Here is a 25,768-nt window from a genome sequence, read left to right as displayed (position 1 = left end):
ATAAATAAACGTTGAAAAAAAAATAAAAAAAAAATAAATACACATTAAAAATATATTAAAAACATTTTTTAAAGTTTATTTTTATGTATTTTGAGAGAGATTGAGAGCAAGCTGGGGAGGGGCAGAGAGAGAGGGAGACAGAGCGCCAAGCAGGCTCTGCGCTGATGTGGGGCTTGAACTCACAAACCAGGAGATTGTGACCTGAGCTGAAATCAAGAGTTGGGAGCCCAACCAACTGAGCCACCCAGGGACCCTCCATCTATCTGGTAAGAAGCAACCTTCCCATTGTAGGTAAATGCTAGCTTCCAGAACTTTTTAAAAAAAGAAAAAAAAGTCAGCAATATTCCTGCTGTGTTGGCTTCCCCCAGGCCTTCCCTCTCCTTCCTTCTCACCTTACCCCTCCTTTCCCTTCCCTCCTGTACCTCTTTCCTCTCCTGTTTGTCCTCCCTGTACCCCAGCTGCCTCCGGTGCTCCCCATCCCCACCTGATTTTGGGCCCTGAAGTCTCTGACCAGGTTCCCTTCTCCCAAAAGGGGGGAGCGCCAGCTGCCTACATTTCGATGGGGATTGGTAAGAAGGCCCAACTTTGGCGGCTGGGGTGCATGTGAGGAGGCATGTATAACCCTTGCAGAGACTGGGCCTACTTTTCGGTCTCTTCACGTTGTCCTGGGCAGGCCTCTTCATCTCCTGGCTTAAACCAGCAGCTTAAACATGCAGGTGCTTCCCAGAGCTCTGCGCCATCTCTGAACTTTACAGCCATGAATTTAGATGCCTGCTGGACACCTCCCCCTCCCCTGGCTGTTTCAGGCTTCCCAAAGCCAGTGTGTCTAAGGCCCAAACGATCCCATCCCGCATACAGACCGGCTTCTCCAGCAGACCCTCCGAGAGTCCCCTCACCCTACCCAGGGCCTGGGGCCCAACAGGGAATCACCTTCATCCCTCCTCTCTCTCTCACCCCCAGTTCATCCTCACATGTAGCCTGTGTCCCTCTCCCTCTCCCTCCCCACCGATGCTGCCTTGGTTGACTTTTTCTTTCTTTCCTTTTTTTCTTTTTTTAATACGGTTTATTTTTTTTAGAGCGATTTTAGATTCACAGCAGAATTGAACGGTAAGTACAGAGATTTCCCATATATTCCTTCCCCACACATGCACAGCCTCCCCCATTATCACCATCCCCCCGCCAGAGGGGTACATTTGCTACAATTGATGAACCCACACTGACACATCCTAATCACCCACAGTCCATAGTTGACATGAGGGTTCACTCCCAGTGTTGTCCTTCTGTGGGTTTGGACAAGTGTGTAACGATCTGGGTCCACCATCATAGGCTCACGCAGAGGAGTTTTGTCCTAAAAATCCTCTTTGTCCCTTTTATTCCCTACCCTCTGGCCACCACGTTTAACTAGCTCCTAATTTTGCCGTTTACAGAATGTCATATAGTTGGAACCGTGCGGCATGCAGCCTTTTCAGATCGGCTTCTTTCACTTAGTAACGTGCATTTAAGGTTCCTCCTTCATGTCGTGTCATGATTTGATAGCTCATTTTTTTTTTTTTAGCACGAAATAATATTCCATCGTCTGAATGTACTACATCGTATTTATTCACCTCCTGAAGGACATCTTATTTGCTTCCAAGTCTCGGCAGTGGTGAATACAGCAGCTATAAACATCCGTGTGCAGGTTTTTGTGCAAACATAAGTTTTGGACTCCTTTCGGTAGATTGCTGGATCGTATGGTAAGAGTATGTTTACTTTGGTAAGAAACCGCCAAGCTGTCTTCCAAAGTGGCTGTGCTTTTTTGCATCCCCCCCGCCCCCCAGCAACGGATGACATCCCCAGCAGCACCTGATGTTGTCACTGTTGTGGATTTGGGCCGTTTCCGCTAGGTGGGTAGCAATTCCCTGGTGACCTATGATGTGGGCCCTCTTTTCCCATACTTACTTGCCGTCTGCGTATCTTTTTCGGTGAGGTGTCCGTTTAGATCTTCTGCCCATCTTTTCATCAGGTGTTTGTCTTCTTACTATTGAGTGTTAAGAGTTCTTTGTGTGTTTTATTTTTTTATTATTTTTTTGAAGTTTATTTATTTTTTGACAGAGAGAGAGAGAGAGAGAGAGAGAGAGAGAGAGAGAGAGAGACAACACAGGTGGGGGAGGGGCAGAGAGCGAGGAAGAAAGAGGATCCCAAGCAGGCTCTGCACTGTCAGAGTAGATAGAGCCTGATGCAGGGCTCGGACCCATGACCCGTGAGATCATGACCTGAGCTGAAATCAAGAGTCAGCTGCTTAACCGACTGAGCCACCTGAGTTCTTTGTGTATTTTGGACAGCCGCCCTTTACCACACGTGTCTTTTGCAGATAGCTCTTCCCAGTCTGTGCCTTGTCTTTTCACCCGCTTGACAGTGTCTTTCACGCGGCACAAGTCTGTAATATTAATGAAGTCCAGCTTATTAATTATTTCTCTCAGAGCCGTGCCTCTGGTGCTGTGTGTACTATGACATGGGCCACACCAGTGGTCTGCTGACTGCTGGCTCCCCTGGGTCCTTCATTTCCTGCCCTCCCTGCCCTGAACCTTGAGGCTCTCCACGAACTTCATTGACACAAGGCTTTCAGTTGCTGAGATGGCCTCACTTTCTGCTGCCTTTGCCACCCAGCCTTTGGAATTCAACCCCTAAGCTTCCTTAGGGGCACCTTCCCTGAGGTCCTAGTCCGCAGGGGTGCCCCTCTCCCATCATGTCCCTCCTAGGCCCTGGCTTCTACTTCCTCCCGCTTGTCACAATTGTGAGATGCAGGCCTCCTCTGAAGGTATAAGATCCATGAGGGTGGGTGGAATTTTCTTTCTTTTTTCTTTTTTTGGAATTTCTTTGTTGATCACTGTTTATCTCTGTCTAGCACTGTGTTTTAATCATAGCAATAATTATTTTAATAGCAAATACATCTCCAGCACTAGGTGCCAGAAATCCTCCAAAGCTGGTTGCATTTTTTTTCTAAATTTTTAAAAACGTTTATTTATTTTTGAGAGAGAGAGAGAGAGCGAGCGAGCAAGCGGGAGAGGGGCAGAGAGAGAGGGAGACACAGAATCCGAAGCAGGCTCCAGGCTCTGAGCTGTCAGCACAGAGCCTGACGCGGGGCTTGAACCCATGGACTGGGAGATCATGATCTGAGTCCAGGTCGGATGCCCAACCGACTGAGCGGCCCAGGCGCCCCAGCAGGTTGCATATTTAGCTTATGAGTGAGTATTTGATTATTTCCAGTTCACAGACAAGGTATCCAAAGTATAGTTTTTCCAAGATACAGAGTTAGTAAGTGGAAGAACTGGGGTTCAAACCGAGAAAATCTGGCTCCAGAGCTGGTATTCTTTCTTGTACTAGATTGCCTCTCAAGTTCATTACATCTTTGTTGGATAAATGATGATGTCAGGGAGAAAGACAGAGACAGAGACAATTAGGAAATAGTACAAGAGAGTGAATCAGAGTGAATGAAAGAGGCATTTGCCTCTGAAGGGCTCTTTAAGGTTGTTGACTGACTGATGGACAGACTCTGGAACAGGGACACCATCCTGCCCCAGCCCCTCCTTCCTTCTGAGATGAGCAGCACAAGGCAGATAATTGGTGAGACAGAGCCTGAGTCTTTTGTGAGGGGTGCGTTGGAAGGATGCCACAGGGCCCATTAGTACTGAGCCACAGATAATTACTGCTGAGATGTTCAGGACATCAATTAAAAAGATTCAGTCAGTCATTCCCAGCAGCTCTGGCTCAGCCACAGCCTTTTTAGGGGAAGGCACTGGATCAGCCAGGGGGCCCTGAGGTCATCGCCCCCATTCCTGCTTCTGATCCAGTTCTGGTCCCATCAGGGGTCTCCATTGTGGCAGATATTTGTGGCAGGGGTCTCCACTGTGGCAGAATCTACCTCCCTTCCCCAGTCACCCTGTGTCAGGAAATTTTGCTATCCAGTTGTCATGTATAAAAGCAATTTTCCGAGACAGTGAAAATATAATTGAGCAGCCCTGGGGAATGTTCTGCTCCTCCCCAGGGAACACCTGGATATCATACCCTCAATCGACAAGTCTGGTTCCCCGAGCTAACTTGTTCATTCTGTGAGTCAAGCCATTTCCATTGTCCTTGCTCTTTAAATGAGAAAAGAGGCACTTTTTACGTGGCAAACAGGGATGTGGTGGGGCTCCGGGAAGGGAAGCCAGCTTTGACGGAGACGAGAGGCATGGGCCAGGTGCTGGCTCACAGAGAATCCGGTGTGAAGGCAGAAGCCCTGCAGAGATTGTGTCCACTCTAGAGGTTCCCAGCTCCTAGAAAGCCAGAACCAAGATGGTGGCCCAGGACCTCAAAGGAGACGGTGGGGCTCCCCGAACAAGCCTAGATTCCTGCCTCCTGGAGACATGAGGAAGCTGTGGCCAGGAAAGTACAGGACAGCCTCAAATGCTGGGAAGGAATCTAGAGGCCAGATAGAAAGGAGTCTTCCTTACTCAGGAGGTTAAGGTAACTCCTGAGGTCCACGGCAGTAAGAGAGTAGATGACTAGCATAGGCTCAGTATGTCCCTGGTGCTCACACCTTGAGAGGAGGTAAGGGGATGGGTCCAGAAGGGTCAGAGGCTCCTCAGACCCAGAAGTTGGGGCCCCTGAGCTTCTGTGGTTATCACCCACCTCCTAGAAGGTTGGGGCAAGCAAATGGAACTAGGGATTTGGGAGGCCTGGGCAGTGCCATCCAGGCTTGCCTTTTCCACGGTTCAGTTAAAACTTGGGGATATGTCATGTCATTGTGTTGGACATTCCTGAGGATTGCCTTTAACTTCTTACAAAAATCCCCTTTTATTTCTTATTTTATCTTTAAGTAATCTCCACCCTCATCGTGGCACTGGAACTCATAACCCTGATATCAAGAGTTGCACACTCTACCGACTGAGCCAGCCAGGCACCCCACAAAAGTCCCCTTTTATTTTTTAATTTAATTAATTAATTAATTTATTTATTTATTTATTTTTAACGTTTATTTATTTTTGAGACAGAGAGGGACAGAGCATGAACGGAGGAGGGTCAGAGAGAGAGGGAGACACAGAATCTGAAACAGGCTCCAGGCTCTGAGCTGTCAGCACAGGGCCCGACGCGGGGCTCGAACTCACAGACTGTGAGATCATGACCCGAGCTGAAGTCGGACGCTCAACCGACTGAGCCACCCAGGCGCCCCCAAAAGTCCCCTTTTAAAACCTTCTCTTATTATGGTAAGAGGAAGAAACGGGGGCCCCAGCCTAGCTCAGTCAGGAGAGCATGGGACTCTTGATCTCAGGGTTGTGAGTTCCAGTCTCACACTGGGGGTAGCGATTACTTAAAAAAATTTTAGCCGGGGTGGGGGGCTGGTGCCTGGGTGGCCTAGTCATTTAAGCGTCCGACTTCAGCTCAGGTCATGATTTTATAGTTCGTCAGGTTCTGTGCTGACGGCTCAGAGCCTGAAGCCCGTTTGAGATTCTGTATCTCCCTCTCTCCCTGCCCCTCCCCTGCTTGTACTCTGTCTGCCTCTCTCTCAAAAATAAACATTAAAAAAATTTTTTTTTAAAAATGTTTTTTTAAAAGAGGAAGAAACCGTTTGTACCCTTAGGTCCATTTGCATGATGCTCCAGAACTGATGACATTTATGACAAATTAGAACAGTGGTGGCCTCTGCTGGGATCTTCATGGGGTGGTAGGAATGTTCTATGTCTTAATTAAGGTGTTTCTTACCTGGTTGTATACAGTTGTCTGGGCTTACTGAATTGTAGACTCAAGATCTCAAATAAATAAACAAGATAACCCTGTCTCACTATTTTTAGGGGAGAGATTTTCCTTCTCTTCTTCACTGTAGATAGGTGGCTGGCCAGGCCAGGCCCCCTGGGAAGCAGTCTTGTGTAGTAGAAATCACACTGACTTCGGAGTCAGTCTCTGGTTCTGATTCTATTCTGCCACTACCACTGTGACCTTGGAAAGCTGATCTCTGATTTCCTACATCTTTAAGGTGAGTTAGGGAATTGTTACAAGTAAACAAACAAATTGCCTGGCATACACTTGGTGCCCCGACATCACCTCCTACAGGAAGCCTTCCCTGTCTTCTCCAGCCTTCCTCATCCCCACATGCCAGCCTCGGTGTGGTTAAATCTGTGTCTCAACAACAGTACGCATCTCTGACAGTCACAGACCCCTGTGGTTGCCTATCGAAGAGTCAAACTGCAAATCTGGAATCTCCAAGTGCCGAGGGTCCCTTTATGCAATATTTTTATCTTTCTGGTCCCCGCTGCCCGCCCGACGAGGCTCTCAGATCTTTATTTTGTTTTTTTAATTTTTTTTAATGTTTTTATTTATTGTTGAGACAGACAGAGACAGAGCATGAGCAGAGGAGGGGCAGAGAAAGAGGGAGACACAGAATCTGAAGCAGGCTCCAGGCCTCCGAGCTGTCAGCACAGAAGCCAATGCGGGGCTCGAACTCACAGACTGTGAGATCGTGACCTGAGCTGAAGTCAGATGCGCAACCGACTCAGCCATGCAGGCGCCCCGAGGCTCTCAGATCTTGAGGGCAAGTGCTGGGTCTCGCTCAGCTTTGTATCTCCCCTGCTATATAACAAGTGCTCAATAAACATTTGACCAGTGAGTGAGCGAATAATAAGTAAATCAGTACAAGCATAAGTAATTGAATCAGTGTGTGAAAGAATGCACTCTCTAGTGAAGGTATGGATCAATGAATGAGTCCATCAGGGCATGAGGGAGGGGACAGGTGAACGGTGCATCAGTGAGTGAGGAGAGTTGAGTGAAGGAAGGATGCCCATTCCCTTGTGAAAGGTTGTATGGTGGTAATGGCTTAAATGGCCCAGTTCCAGAGCCCTGGGAAGAGTCTGGGCTGTGGCTGCTCGAGGGACAGCGCTGAAGGAGGGCTCAGCAGCTGGAGCTCCCCAAATACAGCCATTCTAGAGACTTCTCTCCCCTGCCTTCCAGCCGCCATCCACCTCTGCTTTGTGGACACAGTGGTGCTGAGGGAGAGTGAGGCAGGGCAAGCCTCCAAGCTAAGTCCATAGCTGTCCACTCCCGGACACCCCAGCCACAGGCAGTGAGGACTCACTCCCCGCCCTCCCCCCCCCCGCCCCCGCCTCGACTCCATATCCCCTCGCTGATCTCCCCTGTCTTGTCGGCAAGGGAGAGCCTGTCAGGGGTTTGCATTATTTATCTGCTCTGTAACATTTACTGGGATGTAGTGTTTAATAACTGTCACTCCAATATATCTTTTCTTAATCCCTTCAGATCTGCTGCTGTAGCAATTTTAAATATTTATCAACACTGTTCATGTATTCGCTGGTTGGGTTGCAATTTTCTTGTAATTAAAGATTTACAAGACACTGCTTGAGATTTACAAAGGATTGGTAGGGATCAAAGGGGGAGCAGAGGAGAGATCGGGTCTTAGAATCTGTTGCTGGGAATGCCCAAGCTGGATTTGCTCTCCCGGGAAAAGTGGAGGCTCCTTCATGGGCTCCCACTGCCCTCTCCTTCCTGCTCTTTCCCACAGCCCAGCGCTCCAGTAAAGCAGACCTCACAGCGCGACCCAGGCCACAGTGTGGTCCTGCCTCCCTCTGGAGCCCCTGTGGCCGCATGCCAGCCTGGGGCTGGGTGCTGGGGGACAGCGGGGAGCGAGGCAGGGAAGGTCCCTGTTCACATGGGGCTTATATGCTAGTGGCAGCGGTGGATGATAAATGTCAACAAAATTAAAATTATTTGGGGTTTTGAAAAATGCTATGGATGGAGTAAATAGTGACTGAGGGTAGGAAATGAGTATCAGAGTTCTTGCCCTCGAGCAGTAGAAACTGACTCAACGAAAGGAAGTTTCTGAAAGGATAAGGGGAGTTCATAAGGGACCAAAGGAAAGAATAAAAGTGAAAAAGGATGAGCGGAGGCAGGCACCCACAGATGGTCTCTCAGAGGGTGGCCTTTGGGAGAAATGTCTCTGGACCGTGTTCTGTTTTTGTGACATTCTGCCCAGGAGTCACAGTCCAGAGACAGAGGTGTTCACTCTTGGGCTGAGGAAGGCAGGGCACCTTGAGTGACAGCTTCACCAGGGCTGTCCATTGGGGGAGGGGTAGTCATCCAGATGAAATCTGGGTCACAGGTAATGGGCTTACTGGAGCCTCAGGGGCACATTATATCTCAGAAGGCCTCCCAGGGGTTATCTGAGCTGACACCAAAAGGATGAGAAGGGGCTGGTCACATGAAGAACTGGGGCAAGAGGGACTAGAAAGGGCAAAGCCTGATGGGAGGAAAGAGCTTGGGTTTTCAAGTGTCTGGTTGGCCCGTTCTGTCTTCCCTCACACACTGGGCTTGGGAATGGGCCCATCTCCAGTTCTACAGAGGCGGATCTGGTTTACATTATGGGGCCAGAATTTTGTTTGTTCCAGATGGAATGGAGTAGAGGGCGTTCCCTACCTCCTAGAACAGGAAAACCAATAATGGCGGAATTTTGGTTAAGTCAAGTCATGTTTCTGGAGGCCTTTGGACTCCTAAGGATGGACGAGGTATGTGCACAGTCCTCAGAGCGCTTACACCCTTGTTGGGGAGACACACACAGATCAGGGCAGTGATAGACGTAAGCCTAGAGAGATGATTTGAAACCTTGCTTCTATTCTAAACTATGTGTTTAGTGCTCTAAATTCCCCTTAAGTACTGCTATGATTTTTGTTTGTTTCTCCAAGTCTCTATTTCGTCAGGTACAAAATGAGAATAATAATAGTACCTTATTCATGTGAAACTTTTCTAGGGATTAAATGAGATAATACATGTAAAGTACTTACATATGCCTGGCACATAGTAATATTCACTCAATAAATTTGAGCTATTATGATTAATAATAAAAGTCATGTAAGTATCACTACCCCAAAACCAACGATTTTGATGTCGTATTTGTATTTTCATCCGACTCAAAACGCTTCCTAATTTTCCTTTGTTCTGCTCCATGGATTGTGTAGAGGTGTGTTATTTAGCCCACAGAGTTTTAGGGATTTTCTAGTTATCTCTCTGCATTGATTTCCAATTTATTTCTCTTGTGGTCAGAGAGCATACTTGGTATGACTCAAATCCTTTAAAACTCATTGAATGTTACTTATGGCCCAGAAGATGATCTTTCTTGATAAAAGTTTCGTGTTTCCTTGAAAGAATGTGTACTCTTGCTATTGTTGGGTAGAGTGTGCTGTCATGGTGAGTAGGTCGAGCAGAGCGACAGTGTTGTTCAGATCGTCTATATCCTTGCTCATTTTCCGACTACTTGTTCTAGTAATTATTGGGGGGGGGGGTGGAAATCTCTGACTGTAATTGTGAGTGTGTCAGTTTCTCCTTGTGGTTCTATCAATTTTTGCTTCACATATCGTGGAGCTCTGTTATAAGGCGTATTGAGGTTTGCAATTGTTATACATTAAAGAACGATCTGGCCCCAAATGTCAATTGAGGAAGTTGAGAAGCAATAATCTAGAGCTAATTATTCCCCTCGAGTGAGACAAGACTCTTTTATGCGCCCCGTTCGCTGCCCCACCAGGCATGGGGTTTCCAGTGTGGGCTGTGGGAGCAGATGCTATTCCCCGCGTGCGTGAGTGGTGAGCACTCTTCACCTTAACCTTTTCAGTTTACTCTTTTCCCCAGCTTCGCATGGATTCCTCACCTGTACAGGCTGATGAGTACTCAGCTGAGGGATGGAGGGAGATTCTCTTTGTGGATCTCCAGAGTTCTGTGCAACTTTTTCTCCACTCTTCTTTCAGGCAAATTCTACCTGCCCTGTTCCACCTGGCATCCCCTCCCTACCTGTAGCCTGGAAACTCTCTGAAGATAGCAAGCCTGGACAATCATCGGGATGGTCTTGTTTATTTCTCACCTCGAAAGGATCACTGTGCTACATTGCCTAGCATGTCATGTCCCATAAATGGTTGCTTCATATATTTTGTCTGGTTTTTGGTTGTTTTAGGTGGGAGGGTAAGTCCTATCCTTATTACTTCATCTTGGCCGGAAGCTGGTCCCTTTGGATTTTGGAGGCCAATTTTTTAAAAAATATTTATTTATTTTTGAGACAGAGAGAGTGAGAGTGTGGGGGAGAGACAGAAAGAGAGGGAGACAGAGAATCCCAAACAGGCTCCCCGGCTTTCAGATGTGGGGCTAGAACTCATGAGTCGTGAGATCATGATCTGAGCCCAAACCAAGAGTCTGACACTCGACTGACTGAGCCACCCAGGTGCCCCTGGAGACCAATTTTATGATGCCAATGTCACATGTGGCAAACTCAGTAGGAGCATCCCAGTGGAGGTCCTGAGGCATTGGGAGTAAACATACTCTCTCTTTCTCAAGTCACTATTCTTCTGAGTGATAGTTTTGGCTTTGTTCTGGCCCTGATAGACAAAAGCCCTGACCACTGGACCACGCATGAGCTTGTAGCCAAAGCTACTCATCATGTTGACCAAGCCAAAAATTCAGGCATGCCCAGTAGCACTTCATCATGAAGTGCAAATGATATCAATGGAACCTGGCCAAGCAGATACCAATGGCTCACGTTCTAGTAACAAGTCATTCAAACTCTGAGAGGGCCCACCCTTGTGGCTTTGCCACCTCTTCCTCAATCTACACCCATGGATTCATGGAAAGTTGACCAAGGAGGAGAATAATCAAGACTGCTTTGCAAAACTCTTCATGCTGTATTTATATCCACCCAAAGGAAGCCACCTTAGCATAATAGCTTGTTCGGAAGGACCCCTGAAATGGAGAACAGATATCCTCCTGGGGGGAGTACTTTGAGCAGTACGACTTGACTAATTTGCTTGGGAGGAGGAGAGACGGCCAGAGGTAAGGTTCTCACTGATTCATGTGCTTTGCTAATGGTTTGGCCAGATAGTCAAGAGCTTGCAAAGGGTAAGATAAGATTCAAGAATTGGTGACAGGGAAGTTTAGAAAAAGATATGTGGACGGGTCTCCTGGAATGGGCACAGAATGAGAATATCTGTGTTCCACTGGATATTTACCAAGGTCCTATTGGTAATCAGGTAGACAAGATGGTCTACTTCATGGATGTTCATTAGAATTTTCCCTAGCAACCCCAGAGTTTGCTCAGTGGGCTTGTGAACTGAGTGGCCACGGTGCCAAGTTGAGGGCTTGGCAAAGGATTAATCTCAGTCTCCCCAAGACTAACCTGCTGATGTTAAATGCCCACCATTCCAAAAGCAGAAATCAGCCCTGAGCTCCTGACTTGGTAGAATAACCAATAGAATCTACTATTCTATTGGTAGAATAACTAGGTGGCCGGTCAGCTGCTTTAGGCCACGTCGGTTATTTCAGATTCCATCCATGGAGATGTTATGATTTGTTCTCCTGGAACAGACAATTATTCCTAGTAGAATGAGGGTCCCTGCTAACCAGGGTCACTTTTGTAATGATGGAGGTCTGCAGACCTTTGTCTGTTAGTTTTCCCAAGGAATAGATTCCTGGAATAGACCCAGGCTGTGGCAGACGGATTTTGCTGCCAATGGGTGGATCATCAAGAGGGTTCAGAGACGGACCGTGAGGCAGTGCGTGAGCCTAAGCTGGCTGCAGGAGTGAACAGCCAAGTCCTGAAACATTTATGCTTTGCACAGAGTTCAGTGATCGTCGTGTTGATGAGGGCATGGCGGTGTGTGCGTGCGTGTGCACGCGCGTGTGTGCGTGTTTACTGCCAATATCTCATCTTTCTGGTCCGCTGAGGAGGGCTTTCAGGCAAGGGATGATTGAAGAGGTATCGGGGGAAGGGAAGAGTGAGGCAGTCTCTCAGTCCTTGTTTGTTCAGGGGCTAGTGTAGGTTCTGTCACAGAGTAGTTTCGTTTGCTGAACGAGAAAAAAAGAACAGAAAAGAGCACAAGTGAATAAATCTGGGTTTCCTCTGTGTTAGAAGGGATCTCAGAGATGATCCGGCCCTATCCCCAACCATTCCGAGACGCTCTTTGTTGATATCCCTCAACCGGTAGCCGCTTCATGTCTGCTTGTCATTGTACCTAAGAATCGTTTTAGCGACAATTTATCAGGCGCTTACTTACCCTTGTGAGGTACTCTATATGCATTAACCTCATATAAGCCTCGAAACCTGAGGAGGTAATTATGCCTACGTACGAATGAAGAAACAGTTTCAAGTGACTACTTCAAAGTCACCCAGTTAGTAAATGATAAGAGTCAGGAATTGAAGCCAGATGTATCTGACTTGGTGGCTTCCGTTCATAAACACTATGCTGTACTGTTGGAATATATACTGTGACAGAGCTGTCACCACCTCAAGAGATAACTCATGCTCTAGATATAGATACAGATATAAATGATATCTTACGTATGAGATGGATATAACTTAGCCAGCTTTGGCTGTTAGAGAATTTCCTTATGCCAAGTTGAAGCCTACCTCCCTGTAGCTCACGTGCCCTGTTCTGAGCGTCCCCTGTAGACGTCTGGAAACCACACTCTTCCCTCTTCCATATGATCATCCTAAAGCCATCTGCAGCTGGCTCTCACAGGCTGCGGTGTGGAAGGGTCTCGGCTAGACCCACTTCTGGTGCCTTCGCTGATGGGGACCCAGTTTATCGATGCTATTAGCATGTGGCGCTCAGGCCGAGCAAGGTGAGGTCCGACCAGCGCAGTTTCCAGATCACTGCCTCCTGTCGGATGCTATATGTGCATGATTAATGCCATCTCACCTCACGTTTGCTTTTTTGGCAAGAGAAATCTTCCACTCCTCTAGACTGCTTGGCTGAATGACTCTGGAACTTAGCTCAAAGCAGGAAATAATATGAGACGGCAAGAGCCACAGGCTTCTGGGGTCTGGTCTGGTCTGAGTCACCTGTGATTCTGGTTTCTGAGTCTAAGTACTGGGCAGAGGGGGAGGGAGGGGAGCCGGAGCGCCTCTCCTGGCTTGTGGGGTGATGCTTGGCAACATTGTCTTCTGGAGCAGAGCTGTGCTGTGTGTGTGTGTGTGTGTGTGTGTGTGTGTGTGTGTGTGTGTGAGTGTGTGTGTGTGTGTGTGATGTAGCAGAGTAATCTAGAAAACAGCTGTTGAGCACAAGTCTCAGAGCTTCGTCTATCTGGGCCTTTCCATTCTCACTTTGGATGTGATGGAATCTCATTTCACTGGAGAAAGCATCTTCCAGACTAAGCTGAGCTCTGCCTGTGATGTAACCTCTGGAACTTCCTCCCCAGACCTCCGGCCCCCTGTGCGAAGAGATAACTGAGGAGGCTGCCCTGGGGTGGGAGCCAGGAGGTCCAGGAGCCCAGTTCTGGCAACCCGTCCGAAGCTGCAAGGGTTTGGCACACTGTCTGTTGCCCTGAGCCTGGGCAGTGTCCTCCGGGGCCCGTGCGGGTGGAGTGGTCATCACTCTCCATGGACGTGTTCCTTGCATGCGACCCCATGCGAACTGCCTCGGGTTTCCTCCTGATTAAGATGTAATGTGGCTCCTGATGTACAGAAGGGAATGGGCATGAGAGGTCTTGGACGCTCTCTGACTCCCCCAGTTCTGGAAATGGGTGAGAGTGGGGAGGCAGCTGCACCCAGGGGCAAAGAGGAAGGGCAGCACGGGGCTCTGTCCGCCCCCCCCCCCCAACCACCACAGCATGGCTGCTGAGAGAGGGCAGGTGTCTTGGTCTTCTGTCCCAGCATGGCCCTCGGTTCGCTATGTGACAAAGGGCCACATCTCACCCACTTGCCGCACGAGGGGATGGCTCTGGGACCAGACAGTTCTGGTTTGAATTCTGGACCTGATCTTGGTTAAGTCACATTAATTTCCAGACCTTGGTCTCTAAAATGAGGTTAAAACTCTTCATCTCAGGGTGCCTGGGTGGCTAAGTCGGTTCAGCGACTGACTCTGGATTTCGGCTCAGGTCATGATCTCACGGTTCATGAGTTCGATTCCCACGTCAGGCTCTGCACTGACGGCACAGAGCCTGCTTGGGATTCTCTGTCTCCCACTCTCTCTGCTCCTCTCCCTCTTGTTCTCTCTCTCTCTCAGAAATAAACATTAAAAAAACCCCTCTTCCTCTCCTGGGATTTCTGGGAAGATCAAAGATAATGTGTGCGAACCTCCTGTCTTGCAGGGGACACCTGCCGGAGAATGGTAGCCATCATTGTAAGGAGACCCTGCCTGCTGCTCCCACCCCCTCAGCGACGGCATGGGAGTGACAGGGCTAATGGTTATGGAAGCTCTTTGGGGTTCTGCATGCGGTTATTAGTGTGATAACAGCAGTATTTACGTAAAATTCCCTAGAACTCTGCTCCCAGAATGTGCAGCTGGGGAGAGAACCAGAACTTGGGGATGGGTCCCCTTCTGCACACCTCTCCCCCAAATCATTGCTCTTCCCTCCCAAATGTTCCCGCTTTGGGGACCTGCTGTTTATCAGTTGAAGGAAGAGGATTCAGGATGCTACAGGGGAGACTTTTGTCTTGCTAAGTCTCTACACTCTGCAGGGAATGGTCAATTACAGCCCAGCTCTGAGAGATGCGTCACTGTCACACCTGGCTTGTAGGTCCCCTTGGCCAGTCTGGCTCCCTGGGCAACCGGCCATAGATCACAGCTGTCTCCTAGCAGGGGGCCGGAGAGCCGAGGAAGGGGGGGGGGGCGGTGAAGGACATGATCACTGGGTGGAAGCTGGGAAGGCAGGGAGGCCTTGTCATTCCTCAGTGTCACAGGACAGGGGACAGCCAGGGAAGTTCAAATATGCCTACGTTCCAGAGCTTTGGATCAGATTCGGAAGGAACCCCAGCGTTCAGGTGTCGTTTGCAAGGTCCCCACCCTTTTTCACCTACCCTCATTTCCCATAACTTTGGGGAGGCACTAAAGGCCAGAAGACAAGAAAGAAGTCAAAAGATCTGGCTAATTTTATTTTTGTTATTATTTTTGAATATTTATTTATCTTTGAGAGAGAGAGAGACAGAGCACAAGTGGGGGAGGGGCAGAGAGAGGGGGAGACATAGAATCCGAAGCCTGCTCCAGGCTCCGAGCTGTCAGCACAGAGCCGGACGCGGGGCTCGAACCCACGAACCGCAAGATCATGACCTGAGCCAAAGTCAGACGCCTGACAGACTGAGCCACCCAGGTGCTCCAGATGGGGCTAATTTTAAACTTGACATTAGTGGTTTCACGTTAGAACACTTTATGTGGGTGGCAGGGAGATGGACGTCGGCCAGCCCCCCCACTGCTCCCGTGTCTCATCAGCCCCGCGATTCAGGCCTTCATGCACTTACTCACACGTTCATTCACGCGTCAAAAACTTGTAACACACACCTACACTGAGCCAGGCTGTGTTCTGGGTGCCAGGGATACAAAGCGAACAAGACTCTGCTTTGCTCCCAGAACCTAGTGTTTTAGGGACACGAACGAATCACCAGGAGGGCATACACCCAGTGCGAGAAGCTTCTCGTGATCCCCGTGGTAATGCTGAGAAGAGGCTCCGATTCAGAATTGGGGAGACCGTGGAAGGCTTCCTGGAGGAAGTGACATCTAAGCTAAGACCCTAGGGATGAATAGAACTAGCTGGGTGAAGAGAGGAAGGACGGTGTTGCGAGGAGAATGTTCCAAGTTGAGAGTAAGCAATGTCTCAAGATAGATGGCTAGTGTGGTATATTCTAGTCAGTGAAACTCATTTGTGTGGCTGGATCTCAGACAAGGAGGGAGTGACACAGCAGACGTATGGGGAGGTAGGCAAGGCTGGGTCATGAAGTGCTGTGATTGTGTGTCCAGGAGTTTAGTCTGAAGGCTATGGGGAGTCGTGACACATTTCCAGCAGGGGAGTGATAGGATTGGATTGAATTAAAAGACAATTTTTTTTATGTTTATTTTTGAGAGAGAGAGAGAGAGAGAGAGAGAGAGAGCACAAGCAGAGTAGGGGCAGGGAAACGGAGACACAGGATCCGAAGCAGCCTCCAGGCTCTGAGCTGTCAGCACAGAGCCCGACGCGGGGCTCGAACCCACGAGCTGTACCTGAGCGGAAGTTGGAACCTCAACCGACTGAGCCCCCTGGGCGCCTCTGGATTGGATTGAATTTTAGAAGGAGCGTTTTAACTGCTGATTCTCTACCACATGCAAGAAGGGCGTCAGAGAGGCCAGGCTGGGGACTGTCACGGAGGTTCAGGGGAGAGTTGACTGTGGCCTCAACTCCCACGCCTGTTCTCCCCGGCCAGCCTCTCTGCTTCCATCCCCTTGCCCTGGGCTCTGGCCACTTGCCCCATGCAGCCAGTTCAGGAGAGGGTGGTGGCCCCTGTCCCCTTTCCCCCACACCTGTCTCATGGCGGCATGCTCCTGCGGCGGGAGCTGCTATGAGAGCACGACTATTCTTGGGCATTGCTTTAACTCACTGCCTTCAAAGTCCTTGTTTTCTTTGCTCCTCTCAGGCCTGCTGGAGGACAGCGCTCATCAGGCCTCGTCACGGCCATGAGACTGCCCCACAGGGGACGTGGGGGCTCCGAGGAAGAAGGCAGGCCAAGGTGGGACCCCACTCGTTCGAACTGGACTGAGGTTCTCACTTCAAGTCCGGAGGTGCGGGGAGCCCCTTTGTGCTCAGTGACCTAAAAACAAGGTAGCGTGGAAAACCCGGGAGCTTGGTGCGCCGTTGGTGGGTGTGGGGGGATGTGAAATGGTGCAGCCGCTGTGGAAAACAGTATGCAGTTCCTCAAAAAATTAAAAACAGAAATGTAATGTGATCCAGTCATGCCCCTTCTGGGTGTAGACCCAAAAGAAGTGAGAGCCGGGTCTCAAAAAGATACACACACACCACGTTCCCAGCAGCATTGTGCACGAGCGCCGAAGGGTTTAGGCACATCGGGTGCCCACCAGTGGCGAAATGTACAATTAAATGTGCCGTATACACACAAGGAAGTATTACGCGGCCTTCCGTAGGAAGGAAATTCCGCCACAACGTGGATGAGCCCTGAGGACGTTGTGCTAAGGTGAAACAAGCCCGTCACAAAAAGACTGTATGATTCCACTTACTTGAAGTCAAATCCACAGAAACGGAAAGCAGCGTGGCGGTTACCGGGGCTGTGGGAGGGAACGGTGGGCACATGTTGCTTAATGGGTAGAGCTTCAGGTTTGCGAGAGGAAAAAATTCTGGCTGCTGGTCGCACAACAAGGTGGATACGCTTTACGCCTCTGATCTGCACCATCAGAAGTGGTTATGATAGTAAATTGTGTGTTACGCGTTTTTGTTTGTTTTTAAAGTTTATTTTGAGAGAGAGAGAGCAAGCATGAGCAGGGGAGGGGAGAGAAAGAGAGGGGAGGGGGGAGAGAGAGAGAGAGAATCTCTTGGGGCTTGAACCCAGAAACCGTGTGATCATGACCTGAGCTGAAATCAAGAGTCAGACGTTTCACTGACGGAGCCACCCAGGCGCCCCTGTTATGTGTTTTTTAACCACGATTAAAAATTAGAGAAGTCAGATGACTTACATGAAAATTTTTTTTTAGAAGCCAAGCAGGAACAAGGGTGGGTGGTGGGGGCGTTAGGACTTCCGGCTTTCTGAGGGCCGCGGGAAGTGAGAGAAGGTCAACCCCGATTCTGACTCCCCTGGCCTGGGCTGCCCCAGGTAAGGACATTTGACTCCCCGACCTCCCCTCGGGCCTCACTGGTGCCCGGTGAGCACAGAGGCCGCTGGAGGATGAGGAGGAGGAGCTGAGCACTTACAGGTACCCTGGTGGCCAAGGATCACAGTTGTGATTTTCCCAACCGCGTCTCCTCCCCACGAACACTCCCTCTCCCCTCCGGTACCTATCTGCAACTTACTTTCTCCTCTCTGTTAATCTCAGCCTGTTTCTTCTCTGCAAAAATAGGGGAAGGCTGAGAGGTGGGACACACGATGTTCCCTTCGGTCCCACACTCCCCTCGGCGTGTCTCTCCCTCTCTCTGCCTCTCACCTGGTTTCTCTCCAGAAAACTAGCTGAGGTCCAGCTGGAGGCAGGGATGGATGTGATGATGGGTGGGAAGCCCCTTTGATCCATAAGGGGAAGAACCAGCATGGAGGGAAGGGGGCTCGGATTTCCCTTCAGCTCAAATGTGATGTTGACCTTCCTCATGTCACCTCAAGCTGAAGCAGCCGGACCCACTGGGGGTCCCAGCTTGGGCCTGCCGGGGCCCCGATGGGCTGGGCCTCAGTCACCCAGGCGCCGGAGTGCTTTCTCAAGTGCGCCCTTCTCCTAGGGGGTTCCTCCAGCTCCAAGCCTGCCTCTGCCACTTGGCCTGATCCATTGCATGTTCGTGTTGTGGGATCTCGACCACGAACACTGTGGTTGAGTTCTCAGAGTGCTGGGTGCTCGGTTTTCCTAAGCTTTGGGGTTTCTCTCGACCGGGATGCAGTGGGTGTCCGCAGAGGGGTCAGCAAGGAGGAACATGGTGTCTTTCTTAAAAACAGGCTCCCTCTTGGCGAAGCCTCACTAGCCTTTCTGGTCTCTGTTGGTTCTCCTCTTCCGAGCTCTTAACCTGTGTTTCCCCTTCATCTCACTCTAGATCATTGCGGTCTCATTTTACCGGCATAGTATAGAAATGGTTTCATTGGGTAAGACTTGCCTCCCTAATCACGTGGTAGGTTCCTGGAGGGAAACATTCTTCATCTCTTCTTTGACTTTGCAGCAGGATTTTTTTTATTACAAAATTTTTTTTTAATATTTATTTTTGAGACAGAGTGTGAGTGGAGGAGGGGCAGAGAGAGAGGGAGACACAGAATCCGAAGCAGGTTCCATCCAGGGCCTGAGCTGTCAGCACAGAGCCCGGCGCAGGGCTCCAACCCACAGACCGTGAGATCATGACCCGAGCTGAAGTCGGACGCCCAACGGAGCCACCCAGGCGCCCCCTGCCCAGCGGGATCTTAATGCAGGTTTTGTTTGGAAAACATCGTAGCGTTTCATCCATTTCCCATGGGCCTCTCTCGATTATTTTTTCTATCCAGCTCCTTTACTTTGGAGGGAGCTATCATGTCATGGTCCTTGTTGATTTTTCTCATCCTCAGTTATTTACCGAGCCCCATGAGCCTGATTTTTTCCGTGGCTCTGTGGGTGATTTAAACACTCCTCTGACGTTGGGGGCCGAGATACCCAATTTCATTTCACAGCGGGTTTGAGTCACATTTGTTTTGTGTGGTGATGACCACCCGCCATCAGCAGACACGGACAAAGACCTCTGACACGGGGGCTGGGTGAGGCTGAGGCTGTGGATAAGCGGGAAAGAACTGAGTGGGGGTAAAGGTCAGAGTGTGGTCGGTTCCTTGGGGAGTACTTGGCGTTATGTTGACTCTTGTGTCCCCACAACCTTTGAGAGCCAGACAGCACTCAGGTAAGGACCTCTGTACTGGCCTTTGATGGCGATGTCGAATGCGCTCTCGATTTGCTGGTTCTGGGTTCCTCCCACTGCAGAAGGAATCTACGGTGCCGTCACCGTGGGGGAAGCCTGGGCTGAGTCGCTTCCAAAGTTTGGAGCTAATGAGAAGGAATCACAGACCCGGGATTTCGGTTCAGTCTAAGGAAGAAATTTTGAACAACTAGCTGCTAAACCAGATGGGCTGCCTTATGAGGTAATGAGCTCTCGGCCACTTAAAGTATTTAAGCGGGGATGAGATGGTGGGTGGTTGTGGAGAGAACTTTGGTGACGGGTGAGGGGTGGCGCTGGAGGGCTCTTCCAGATCTGAGAGTCCATAGGTCTGTGTCTTTTGTATTACGGTACAAACTCCGGACGGGGCTGGATTTTCTTCATCCCCGTGTCCTCCCAGGAGCTGCAGAAATACAGTCATAGCACCTCGGTTGACGACTGAGTGAATGGCTGACGAACTTCACTGAAGGCATGGACAAAGTTTGCATCTTCCAAATGGGCCTTCGCACGTGGCCACTGTAGAAGCCAGAGCCAAGGTTAAGTTTCCCCACCGTCCTTCCCCCGGGAATCAGAGTGGGCGACTGGGGCCCTGGGGAAAGAAGAGAGGTCCTGAAAAGAGGGGCAGCTGGCTTAGGCATAAAAGTTGTTTTAAATGTCTCGAGCTCTTACTACAGTGACTCTCAACCTTGACTGTGCATTTAAGTCACCTGGGGAGCTTTTAAAAACAGTAGTAATGGCTGTACCTCACCCCCAGAGACTCTGATTTAATTGGCCTGTGGAGTTGGGCATCAGGTTTTAAAGCTCCCCGGGTGATTCTAATGCACGGCCAAGGTTGAGAACCACCACGTTGCTAAGTGCCAGGTGCTTTACATATATTTTCTCATTAATCCTCACCGCAGCGCAGGAGTTAGGGTCGAAGCTTCTTAGAGCCTGGTCCCGAATCAGCGGCACCACCTAGGAACCTGTGTGAGAAATGCAGATTTTCAAGCTGTATTCCAGACTCACGGGATTGGGTCCTCAGGGGTTGAGCCCAGCAATGTGTGTTTTGAACGCCCTCCAGGTGGCTGTGGAGAATGCTGTAGTTCTCTGGGAGAATGGGAGTTAGGTACGGCAGCCCTCATTCACAGATGAGACCGACGGGTGTAGTCACTAGCCCAAGTCCCAGGGATAGTAAGGATCAAAGCAGGGATTTGAATCCAGGTGTGTTCCCCGAGCAGACCTGAATGTCCTCCCCTTTATGTAGGGTCCTTCGTGGTCAAAGCTAAGACACGGTTTGTGGGGAAGTGACTGGGGTCTCCTGCTAGCCCTGGGTCGATTCTTTCTCCTTCTCTTGGTGCCAGGATGTAGCTCCATCTGGAGCCCGACAGCTCTCGCCCTAGGGGAGCACAGGGCAGAACACCCCGGGATTCGTTCTAAAACAGTTTTATTAGGTGCTTAAAATAGCTTCTAGCAGATGGTGTGCAGAATGGGGGACTGTGGCTGAGCCGCCGGCGACATTTACAGAATTGTGTGTGTGCACGCACATGCATGTGCACGTGTGCGCACAGCTGGTGTGTGTGCACGTGGGGCGGAGAGGGGTTGTCAGAGAAGTTGAGGAACTGTGGAAGGAGAAGCAGAACAGGAGGGATGACTCAAATCTGCCTAAGATTAAAGAGGGGAAGGGCTGGAGGCTGGGTTTCCCTGGCACTTGGGTGAATCCTGTGCCCTCCTGGGGCACTTGGTGGCCAGAAAGATGCTGTTGACCGGCTGAATGATCTCTAATGTGGCTCTTAGGTTGGAAAAGCCGTGGAGTGGACATGGGGGTGGGGCAAGAGTTCCAGGAAGCCCGTAGATGTTGGCGATCTGAAAGCCTGGCGTTTGGATCGAAGGTTAGGGGCAGATACAGGAGCCCTTGCTTTGCAAATGGAAACACCGGGAATTCATTTTCCTCATTTGAAAGGAAATGTCTGTATGTGTAAATCTGAATCCCAGTTAGGTGCAGAGATGGTGGGTGTTCACCGACCTGACCCTCCCTGACAGACCGTCCAACTGTTGTGGGTGTCTCTGTTGCCCTTGGCAACAATTCCCAACCGTACTCTCGAGGCTGTGTACTTGGGAGTGGGTCCTGGGACCTTCTAATGTGGCGATTCTTGTTTTTTCTGGGTTTTGGACCCATTTCAGAATCTTATGAAATCCAAGGTGCCCTCTCTCCAGCAAATCTCATAATCACAGAAAAAATTGTCGGGAGCTCATAGAGGCGCACGGACCCTCCAAGAGCATCTTTGAACCACTGGCTCCGGTGGAGGGCCCTGAGGAGGATGGCTTTCCATCTTCCAGTGATAGTCCGGCCCTGCCCTGAACCAGGACACCAGAGTGCTAGTTCCCTTCCACCCCTCACTGTGACATGAATGGAGATAATGACATTGAAGCCATTGGAAGGCAGGCTCCTGAATCGGAGGACTCTGTGCCTGGCTTCAGCCGCGAGAATTGGGACTAAACCAAGTGGTGGCCGGTGGCCATTGAGCTCTGGAACTACGGGCACATGCCACAGCTCACCCTCTCAGCCCGTGGCTCCTCTGCCTCGATCATCTCTCCACTCCCACAAGTCCTGGGGCTCTTGCTCCCGCCCAACACACACCCATTCCTTTCATCCTTGTCAGCACAAGTGATACCATCTCGTTTTTATCCTCTGTCATTGGTGCCTGATTACCGCTGTCTAGCATCCCACACCCCTGAGAGGAATGCACCCCTCTATTCCTTGGTTTGTCATGTAGAAGGTAGTGGGGGTAAGTGGATAGGGCATGGGCATTTGGAATTAGAAGACCAGCACTCAAACTCCAGCTCTACCCTTATTGGTTGTGTGATGGTGGGTAACTCATCTAAAGTTCCCAAGCCTTAGTCTCCTTACCTGTAAAATGGGGGTAATAATCCTGTCTGTGCTGCCTAACTCATTGAGTAATTACTAAGGGCAGATGAGAAGGTAGATATCCAGGAGCTTAGTAATGGACCACAATGGGCCATACATTATTCTTACCACGATGTTGAGCGTGGGTTCCTTCTTCCCTCCGTACAGGCTGACAGCCTGGCCGTTTTGATTTCTGACAGTGGCAGTGAAGGGATGAAGTAGAGGTCCTTCCCACTCCGTCAGACCTGCTCCTGTCCTCTTGTTGCCGAGGGAGCTGCCATTTTTCACAGCAGCATAACCAGCTTGTAGATGAAGATACCAAGGAGGATGGCTCAGCATTGTGGTATGAGAGTGATCCGGGCCACCTGGCCAGAAGGAGGCCATGTGAACCATATTTCTTTCTTTGTTTTAAAAAAATATTTGTTTTTGAGAGACAGAGAGACAGAGCATGAGCAGGGGCTAGGGGAGAGAGAGAGAGAGAGAGAGAGAGAAGAGAGACACAGAATCCGAAGCAGGCTCCAGGCTCTGAGCTGTCAGCACAGAGCCCGATGCGGGGCCCAGACTCACGGACCGCATGATCATGACCTGAGCCGAAGTTGGACGCTTAACACACTGAGCCACCTAGGCGCCTCGGGACCACATTTTCTAATCAATGTTGTATAATGGCGCAAAGGCCGGGAGAAGTCAGCGACAGCTACTCCTGCCGCCTAGACACTTGTTTGGTGCTTTGCTGGGCTCAGTGTCGAGCCTCTGAGGAGCTCCTGACTTGCCCAGCTGATGTCTGAGCTCAGAAGCAATGGAAACCCATTGGTGAAGGCTGCTCCGGACGTAATTCTGACCGACACAGAAGAACTGGTCGGTGAGGGGAGGGATCGGAAACTCTGGAGGAAGCCACCACGTACTTGTAGAGTTCACAGTATCTAAGGAAGGGAAGGATGAGGGGACAAAATCAGAAACTACCCCCCCTGCCCCCGCCCAGACTTCTACAAAGGATGTTTCAAAAATTCAGAGAACAGAATCAAAACTGTGATTCTCAAGAGAATATAGTTCAAGAGGTTTCACAACGGCAGTCTTGACAATGGAGTCACAAATTATCTTGAGCGTAAGAAAGAAAAATAAAAGAGGGCAGCGTCTAAAAATAAACGTGGCTGTGCAGGAGCTCTCTAAGGCATGCAGATTTTAGAAGTTCGCGTGTTCTCGAGAAACTACTGACATACCTCTGAAGTATATGAATTTGAATATACTAGAGCAGGGTGGTTAAACCTGAGCCCTTGGAATCAGACGGTGTTTGAAGCCTGACTCTGCCACCCACTAGCTGCGTGACCTTGGGGAAGTCATTTAACCTCTCTGAGCTCTGACGTCCAAATTTATCAAATGGGGCTAGTGGCATCCGCTGTATAAGGCAGCTGTGGGTTGAAGTGAAGCGGCGTGTGTGACACATCTGTGAGAGTGGCCACACGTGGTAGGTGTTCAATCATCACCGTTACTACAAAAAATACAGGAGAGGCTTTTAATTAATGGGCAAGTGCAAAAGGACTGTGCAAATGCATCAGAATTGTACTGGGAAGGTCAGGGGCACCTGCGGGGCTCAGTCACGTAAGCGTCCCACTTTGGCTCGGGTCATGATTTTGCGGTCTGTGAGTTCGAGCCCCATATTGGGCTCGCTGCTGTCAGGCTGTCCACGCAGACCCTGCTTCGGATCTTCTGTCCCCCTCTCTCTGCCCCTTCCCCACTTGAGCTCTCCCCAAACAAATAAATATTAAAAAAAAATTGTATTGGGAAGGCTAAAGATACATTGATTTGACATTTGGGAAACCTTTGAGGAACACACAAGGGTTCTTTGGGTAAAATCAGCAAGAAGGAATGTAGACGTTGGGTCTGGAACAGCCAAGGCGTTGTCAGTGGTTGACAGAGGAAAGGGCAGAGTAGGGGCTCCGGCAGTCACTGTGGCCTCTCCCCGAGCGACTGACGAACACAAGATGGAACTGAAGGCCAGTCAAGGTCATTCCTCACTCCCTTAAATGACCTCCACTGGCCATTACTGGCAAGGGCACGGACAGAACTTGCAAACATGATGGTGGAGCCCCCTTTGAAGAATCACCTGGAAAAGCAGAGCAGCAGGGAGTTTGCGGAACGCTCGATGTGGCTTTGATTTTCAAAATGGGGAAGGGGATAGATTTAGAAAATACAGAGGTGCGCTTAGTGCCCATCCCTGGCAATGTTCTAGAAGTGATGAGTACCTGGAGGTGATTATTGCAGACGCCCACCTGGCCTCTCTGCTTCTGCCCTCTGCCAGCCCTGCCCCCATGCTGTTCTCAACCAGGAGGCATCCCCTCAAGTTCAACCATGCCACATCTTCCCATGACCCTGCTGTGGCTCCCTCTCTAACTGGAGGAAAAGCCCAAGTCCTTCCAGTGGCTGACAAGGCCCGACACAAACCCCCGTCACGGTTGCCCTTCCCTTTCCTCTCTTGCTGTGGCCACACTGACCTCCTTGCTCTTGGCCTTCACCTTTGCTATTCTCTCTGTCTGGATCTCTCTTCCCCCAGATAACTGCCTGGTTCGCTCCCCCCAAGGCTTTGCTCAGATGTCAACTTCTCAGTGAGGCCTTCCCCTGAACACCCCGTGTAAGGCTCTACACATCCACTCCTCCTCTTCCCTGACTTATTTTTTCTCCATAGTACTCGTTACCATCCTACAAGACTACGTATTCTTACTTATGTGTCCTGCTCATCAACTCTCCCTTCTCACTAGAAAAGCCAGGTCCATGGGCTCAGAGGTCTGTATCTACGTCCCCATTTCCTACAGCCGCGCAGACCATTTCGTTCATTAACTGTTGATTGGGAGGGAGGGTGGGGAGGGAAGGAAGGAAGAGGGCGCTATTAGAAAGAGGCTGCTCAACTAGGGTGACCAACCATCCCAGTTTGTCCAGGACTGGGAGAGTTCCTGAAACAAAGGACTTTCAATGCTGAGACCAATAAAATTCTACTTGGTCACCTACCCTAGCTCAGCCAACCGCGTTTACTTCTCTGATGCCGGGACCGGACCGAGAGCTCTGAAGAATGCCTCCAGCTCGCTATCTCTGCATTTCACACAGCCTCCCACAAAGTCCATCTGGGGGAGAATGCAGAAACGTGGGCTGCAAGATAGCATGCTTAAGCTGTCTGCAGTTGGCCGAGTGGCCATCCCAGACGTATTGACTGATAGAGCCTGTCAAGGAGATGGGAAGGCTGCCGCGGTGAGCCACAGAACTGTGTCCTGGCTCCGTGGACGAGCACATGGAAGGCAAGGGGACCTCTCAGTGGCATGCCCTAGGGAGGGAGAGCTACTACACTCAACAGAAATCGTCTCAATAGATGGAAATGATAGGCCCTACGTAACACCTTAAAATTTAAGGGGAAATAAATATTGCTTTCTATTTAGGGTTAAAAAAAAAAGGGCAATCTTAAATGTATAGAAGAGACCAGGCTTAATAGCTGTTTTGTTGGTTTTAGACCCAGCATGTTCAGTTGCCCACAGGCTCGGTCTAGTGTAGAAGCTGGGA

The 25,768-nt window shown here is 50.0% G+C and overlaps 1 long non-coding RNA gene across 3 annotated transcripts in view; it reads left to right on the top strand.

The window, feature by feature from the left end:
- Nucleotides 1-25,768, top strand: part of LOC106972886 (uncharacterized) — a 66,441-nt gene that overhangs the window by 27,022 nt on the left and 13,651 nt on the right. For 2 of the 3 annotated variants that reach the window (XR_008293251.1, XR_008293250.1), the window contains exon 3: nt 16,382-16,566. This is a non-coding gene — a long non-coding RNA (uncharacterized LOC106972886). Of the gene's footprint in view, nt 1-16,381; nt 19,878-22,393; nt 24,987-25,768 lie in introns of those variants that run through there. The other variant, XR_008293252.1, reaches the window with a different exon arrangement.

The sequence above is a fragment of the Acinonyx jubatus genome, chromosome E4, assembly GCF_027475565.1.
Source record: "Acinonyx jubatus isolate Ajub_Pintada_27869175 chromosome E4, VMU_Ajub_asm_v1.0, whole genome shotgun sequence".
Taxonomy (NCBI): Eukaryota; Metazoa; Chordata; class Mammalia; order Carnivora; family Felidae; genus Acinonyx; species Acinonyx jubatus.
This window is presented reverse-complemented; position numbering and strand designations above follow the sequence as displayed.